Source organism: Pristiophorus japonicus, chromosome 28, assembly GCF_044704955.1.
Source record: "Pristiophorus japonicus isolate sPriJap1 chromosome 28, sPriJap1.hap1, whole genome shotgun sequence".
In the NCBI taxonomy this organism is placed as follows: Eukaryota; Metazoa; Chordata; class Chondrichthyes; family Pristiophoridae; genus Pristiophorus; species Pristiophorus japonicus.
This window is the reverse complement of record NC_092004.1, coordinates 15,505,553-15,513,177: the sequence shown is the minus strand read 5'-3', so window position 1 is coordinate 15,513,177 and position 7,625 is coordinate 15,505,553. Positions and strand designations below refer to the sequence as shown.

Below are 7,625 nucleotides of genomic sequence, written 5' to 3'. Positions count from 1 at the left end.
GGAAGTCAAATTCCTGGCGCTGACTGTGCGCGCTGGGGAAAGGGCCATAGACAAGGCTAGAAGGGAGGCAGTACAGGAGTTACCAGCCCCCAACACAGTGAATGGGGTAAGATCCTTTCTAGGGCTCACTGGGTACTGCAGAGACTTCATTGAGGATTATGCAACCACCGCAGCCCCTCTGCTCAGGCTCCTACACAAGGGGGTAGAGTGGGACTGGGATGAGGGTTGCGAGGCAGCATTTAATCAGCTCAAGAAGGACTTGCAGACCGCACCAGCCTCAGGAGCGATAGATGTAGGAAAGGAGTTTTTCCTGGAGGTGGCAGCCAGCGGGGACAGTTTGAGGTCAGTGCTGCTTCAAGAGCGGCACGGCCAGCTGAGACCGGTGGTTTACTCCTCCAGGATCCTCACAGATGTGGAGAAGGGGTACTCCAACTGTGAGAGACACTTCCAAGCCACACATTGGGCAGTGAAAAGATCCTTGATCTTCACGGGAGGGTCTCCTCTAACACTCCTAACCCATCACACAGCTATTCAGATGCTCCTAGATGGGATGATTAAGGACGGGACGGTGAGCACTGCCCGCATTGCTCGCTGGACCCTGCTCCACTCCCAGATGGACCTCAGAGTAGAAGGCCCCCATGAGCCAAGGCTCGCAGCCAACCTAATCTACCCAGGGAAAGCCCACAGGTGCTCCATAGAAGGGGTATGGGAGGTGAACATTTGCCTTCGGGCTGGGTTACACCCTACAGGCCGGGACATCTACGTGGACGGGTCCAGCATGGTATCTGCTGGCAAACGACTCACTGAGTGCGAAGCCGATGACCCAAGGTCAGGTATTGCCCGGGTAATCAAGCTCCGCCGCATCATGAGCGCCCAGCATGCTGAACTGTCCGCCGTAATGTACGTGGTGTCCCACCCCGAGGACTTCCCTATCCCGTACACGATTTGCTCGGACAGTATGCTCACCTGCAATTCGTGTACAGAGTACCTGGCTATATGGTCCCGTCGCGGATACACGTCCGCTGACGGGAGACCCCTGGCAATCAAGCCCCTGCTGGAGAAAATCATGTCAGCGGTGAGGGAAGAAGGAAAGGTCTACATACATAAGGTGAAGGACCATTCAAAAACCGAACCCCGTGCAGAGGGAAACCAACAGGCTGACAAACTGGCCAAAGAAAGTGCCCGCACGGTAAAGTTCTGGGACCCCTATGACACTGGCCGCATAGCAGCGGTCAAGAATAAGAACAGGGCAGCAGGGAGTACAGGGATAGCTTTGGCCCTGGACTTAAAAACAGATCAGGCACAGGACCCGGTCCTGAAAGCTGTCCTGAACGCGCTAGCTAGAGGAGAGAGAGTAGAAGGTCCGTACGGCACAGCAGCCATTACCGTTAAGGAAGGCATGCTGTTTAAAGAAGGACAATGGGTCGTGCCACAGCAGCACCAGGGGGAATTCCTAAAACTGGCCCATGAGGGTCCAGGAGCGGGACACCCCGGGCCTGAGACCACCTGGCAACGGGTGGAACAGGCAGGATGGTGGCCGGGACTCAGGGAGGATGTCCGTGGGTTCTGTGCGAACTGCCTGGTGTGTGCTGCGAACAACCCTGACCCCCAGAAAAGGAAGGAGTCTCTAGGACACGTCAGGAGGGTAGAGGGACCATGGCAGTCAATCCAAATTGACTACATCGGGCCCCTACCCACCGCCCAGGGAGGCTACAAATACTGCCTAGTCCTGGTGGACGTGTTCTCAAAATGGTTTGAAGCCTTGCCCTGCCGAACAGCCACCGCACTAGGGACAGCTAAGAATCTAGTGAGGGAAGTGTTCTCCCGGTGGGGACTCCCACAGTATGTGGAGTCGGACCAGGGGTGCCATTTCACCGGGCAGGTAATGCAGGCAACCCTTAAGGTGCTCGGCATTGAGGGGAAATGGCACATTGCCCACAATCCACAGTCATCGGGTAATGTGGAGCTTTTAAACTACACCATTAAAGAAAGGTTGCGGAAGGAGACAGGATACTCACCCCAAAAGTAGGTGGAGGTCTTACCGTTGGTCCTAATGGGGTTCCGAGCCAGCCAGTTAAAGAGCACCGGGTATTCCTCATACGAGCTCATGACTGGCTGGATCATGCGGACCCCCACCCATGTCCTAGCCCCGGTGCTCACAGAAGGTCAGTTCAGAGAGGTGAACTGGGACTGGTTTGTCAGGAACCTGTTTGAACACCTCAAACAGATTCACTGGCAGGCTGCTAGTAACATGGGCAGACAGCATCATAGTAACCGATTGCTGCTAGAACCCAGCAAACACCACGAATGGGAGATAGGGGACCAGGTCATGGTGAGGAACCATGCTCGGGTCGGGATTTTTGAAGCATTATATATGGGGCCATACAGCATTGTCGACAAGGCAAGCCCGATGGTCGATGCCATAAAGCTGCCCCGCTGTACTAAGTGGTTCCACATCAACCAGTGCAAGCTGTACAACCCAGGGTCAGCCAAGCACAGAGGGCAGCCGGGATGTGTGAACTGTCCTCAGGACAGGGATCCTCCGTTGGCCGCCCCCGACGGTGGAGGGCCCACAGGGAATGTGGCAGGCTCAGAAACCGTGCCTTTCGGGACTGTGAATTGCAGTACTGGAGGGGCTATCCCACACATCGTTTGGGATTCGGACGCACCCCCAGTAACCCAAGCCCTGAGAAGGACCCTCCGTAAACCACGGCCTAAAATACCGTGGTCACCGGCATCTGAGCCTCAGCGATTCTACCCTAGGAGAAGGGCAGCCTGACAGGAAAGGCCGAAGGTCAGAAGTACAGAGGCCGCTCAGAGTAGGGACCCCCAGCCAGCCGCCTCCAGCGGTGAGGGTCTCACAGGAGCAGTATCATCGAGCTGTCCCAGAGACAAGGGTCTCCAGCTCACCGGCTGCAGGGAAACCCTAGCATCCAGGCAGCTGTCAGGCCGCACAAGGCATGGGCCTGACAGGGACTTACCAGGCCACCCGGAGACAGGTGGCGGTTGTACATAGGTCTAATTTTTAGTCTAAGGCAGCTGACTGCACCATTTTACATTTTAAGGTTTAGTTTAGAATTGAGGGTAATGTTGCAGTAATGTTCAGGTGATTGTTTTGAGTTTGTCTTGTGTGTCAGCCAGCCTGAGAGCAGTTCTCAAAGACAGGATCCAGACATTACCAGGTGATGGACAAACCTCAGGAGACCAATTGATGTTGTTTAATTTTAATCTATTTTCTTCCTTCTGTAATGTGGTTGTACGTTGGCTACATGCTGGTGAATATAATGCAATTGAAATGAAATGTAACTGTGCTGAAATGCAATTGTAGGGATGGAACCCCCTCCAAGCTGGGAGGGTGTAAACGTATAAAGTTTGTACCTGTAAAGGGAAAAGTGTGTATCTGTGGTGATGTTGCATAAGTGTAATGCATATTTTGGTATTAGTTTAGTTAATTTACAGGGAAGGTTATTTCTTGAGAGCCAGGAACTTTGCTCACCTGTAAGATGATACCATAAATGACATGGTATCACAGGGGGGGAATGTAGAATTTACCAATATCTCGCAAAGATGCCTGGTACCTTTCCCCTGCAGAGGAGAAGAATTCCTTTCTGGGCTTTTAAAATGAGTTTAAAGGGGCAGACGACGCCTGCAGGGGATAAAATGGAATGCATTCAGCGAGACCCCCACCCCCCCCCCCCCCCCCAACAGTGTTTGGACTCATAGGAAAGAGAATTCAAAATGGACCGAAATTTCAGAAGCCTGAGATCCCCTAAACATCTATGGAAAGGAGCAGATCAATTTTAAGATTCTACAACATTTTGGCTGCGAAAAAGAGTTACTGAGTACAGAAGGTGGGGCTAAACTCTGTGAAGCAAATTCATGTATTAAGGATCCCAGACTGTCTGGGGTGAACTATTCACCCCATAAGAGATAATCGAATTACCCAATCAAGCACAATGGAAATCATGGTCAGGAAACTGGACAATCCTCAAGCAATGCAAAACCAGTGATAGCACATTCTCGAATTACTGCCGACAAAGGAGACATTTGAAAATCAATGGACAGAACAGTTTAAACAGAGCCCAAGAGATTTGATGGGAGATAACAAAGCCTTTTTTGGGGGATATATCTATCCCCCAGTTTTACAAGGAAAAACTAACAGAACACAGACTGGAACTCGCACTGACTCGAACAAGGACATAGACTGGAACACAGACACAGACACAAGCAGCCTGCTTCCTCGACAGTGAAGAAATGGAACAGTGAAGGAAACTACCAGAACTCATCAAGAACTGACCGAGCACGAGGCCCACGAAACGGAAGGTTGTCAGCAACCAAATTGACAACTACCCTACAATCTACTTCTGAACGACCCAACGGGAGAGAAATTAGCAAAAGGGACTAACTAAAACTATTCCGAACCAAAGAAAGTGAGTACTTACCCCATACATCCAAAACGCAACTTAGCGCTTCAACGGACGCACCCAAACCGAAGACCACGCAGTCCGAAATCCTCTCCTCTGTCCGGGGTACGTCTCGCCTAGAAGGCCAAGTGCAGTGAACCCCGAAACCACGAATCACCGGCAACTGTCTAAAGATTTGGTGAGCATAGCCCCTGAACCCTAAGAGCTATAACTTAGTTAGTTGGGTTAATTGGGAGGGGGGAGGCTGGGATAACTTGTGTAAATGTATCTGCATTCTCCTCTTTACTCCATTTAGAGTTTAAGCTGTATTCTTTTCCCCACAGGCTGTAATTTGACAATTTATTCAAGGTGTTGTACCCCTCAGTGTGTATTGGTCTGTGTGTGTTATTAAAGGTGTGCCTTTTACTTCTTTATAAACACAATAAAGCCATACCTTCTTCCTACCTTGAAACCGATTGTCTGTCCAAGTCTTTTACAGTCTCTTCATAATTCCAGTGTCGAGAACCAAGGGTGTGGGAGCGATTCGGGACTGCTCATATAATGTCAGAAGGGCAAGCTGACCCCATGAAAACCACCCCTTACACTGCCGGCCACAACTCCTTCATAACCGATCTTATTCCTCTCACTACTTCTTTACCCATGGATTCCTCGTGAGGTTGTGGTGACCTGAAATTTCTAAAATCTTAATTTAAAACTAGAACTCTTCAACATTCTTAAACTCATATCGTGCTTTTATATACATCTGCCACCCGTCTCCGACTGGCCAAGTTAATCCCTGTTCTTCTCCTTCCCTTATTCAGCCTCTGGTTTGCCTGTGTGGCCGGCGGTAAGGCGGTCTGTACCGCAGGACCCAGAGTGTTCTGACTGGAGGTCTGCCTGATTCCCACATTATCGGGGGAATGGCCCCTCCGGGGCAACAACACAATTCCCCTTTAGGTGTGGCTGCTGAGTTCATTTCATTAACTGAGGGTTCTGCATAGCCGGAGGCTGCCGGCTGGGGATCCCTGTCCGTAGACTGATCCCTGATCTTGGGTATTCTCTAACGGATGGCCAACCTCCCGGGGCTGACCCACTGAAACTGGGGTACTGGTGACCACGGTGTCTCCGGGAAGCGAGCCGGGACAGCTTTGTCAGGAATCTGTTTGAACATCTTAAACAGATTCACTGGCAGGCTGCTAACAACATGGGCAATGAACTCAGCACTTTAGCTCGAGTGTTCAGGACAGAATGCGCCCCTGAGCATGTATGAGGAAAAAGCTCCAGAAAATATTCTCGGCCAGGGAGCTTTCGCTTGTGAGGTGAACGTGTTAAGTGCGACGCTGTGGAAACATCTCCACTTTCAGCACCAGGTCAGACAGAAATGTGAAGCGAGCAGGTGGACTGCAGAATCCCACTTTTAAGGAGTTGGTCGTGGTGTCAAACAAAGAATTTCACTAAATGATTAAAAATAAGAAATGTCAAAGTCGAACATGCATCTCCAGAGGAGACTGCGATCTGAACACAGCACTTTAAACCACTCCACCACCCTGAGTATTCAATGCTAGATGTGGCCACCTGCAGGTTGATTTTGAACTTTTGTGTCCTGACACATGAAATAAATGAGGTCAGCAGGCGTAGCTCTGCCTGACACCGGGGAAACAGTGAGACAGACCTTGGAGCAAGGGTCTGGTTATTGCCAAACAGCAAAGAAAATATTTTCTGGAAGAACAATGTTGAAATTAATTACAACCCCAACATGATTAGAACACACAACCTTTCGATTTGGAGTGAGGCATGCTACGATTGCCTGACAATGTCCACACATGAAGTCTGAGATGTTCGTCGATATGAAGGTTTCACAATACAAGGGGTTTTAAAATCCCCGCCCATTCCCACCTGCTGTCAGAAGCAGTGCTCACCTGCCAGTCACCGTATGTTTTTTTCTTGAACTTTTGTATTGTTTTCACGGGAAAGCATCATTAATTAACCCCTCACCTTCTTTTGCACAATGAAAGAAATGCTAACTGAGGGAGAGTCGATATCTTCAATCATTTGTCCTGTGCTTTGGGGAGTGGGCAGGGAAGTGGACCTGAGTCCATGATTGCATCGGCAATGATCGTATTAAATGTCGGAGCAGGCTCGAGGGGCGTATGGTCGACAACTGCTCCTATTTCTTATCTTCTTATTTTCTTATGCATGTTGACCCATTTTACTCACTGTATTTTAGGAGTCTGGTTCAAAATCTTCATTGCTGATGACACCAGGAATCTGGGGCAACTTTTATCAAATTTAAGAGCACCGGTTATTCCGACCGTGAACAGAAAATAGAATCAGTAGTGAAGATAAAATCCTACGCTGCTCATTTTCAGATTCAATGCAGCAGGATTTCAAATAAAGTAAAAGAATTTTACAGTGAAAAGATTTAGAAGTGTTACTTGTATTTGTGTCTTGAATTAAACTTTGTGGCATCTGACTCCTGTTCATGCCACTGCTGAATAAGAAAGGAGGGTCTGACGTTGACCAGACTGCACTGCCCCTGATATTTGTGAGCTCATTCTTTATATTCAGTGGTTTCTCGCCCTTTGATGGGCTGCAGTGTGGCGGATATCACGTTGGCCTCACACGCAAAAGGTCCCCGGTGGATTCGTTTTCTCTCACTGAAAGTTATCTATTTATTGGTTAAATAAAGAGCAATTCAGGAATAAGGGAGCCCTTTTGCCAGGAGAATAAATAGCAAATAAAAACAGCAAATTCTGCAAATCTCAGCAAATGAGGCAGCATTTGCCAGGAAACTCAACTCGCCTCCGATTGTTCCCATTTGGCAAGTTTAAACAAAATGTTTCTGCCTGGGATCGAACCAGGGACCTTTTGCGTGTAAAGCAAACATGATAACCACTACACTACAGAAACCACTGGTATAACAGCCCCAACAGAAGGGAGCTGACCAGTGAGCTCCCTCTGCGCTGATCGGGAATGAGGAGGCTCACCTGAAACAACTTCTGTCCCACACTGCAAGTTCTCAATCCTTCTCCTCCACTGCCCTTTACAGAAATGTCACGGATCACCCAGCCACCGTGTTCACTTCCACATCCTCACAGTGGGGCCACAGAGGCTCCTACCGTCTCCCCGCGATCAGTGAACTCACCCAGTTTGTAAAATTAAACCCGGAACACGTGCCCGGCAAAGGGCAGGAGAAGCCAGATAGTCTGTAAGCTCGGTCTA

General features: G+C 49.5%; 1 non-coding gene across 1 annotated transcript; it reads right to left on the bottom strand.

The window, feature by feature from the left end:
- Window positions 1-7,240: 7,240 nt before the first annotated feature.
- On the bottom strand, window positions 7,241-7,313 carry trnav-uac (transfer RNA valine (anticodon UAC)). Its single transcript has one exon. It is a non-coding gene; the product is annotated as a tRNA-Val (tRNA).
- Window positions 7,314-7,625: the final 312 nt, after the last annotated feature.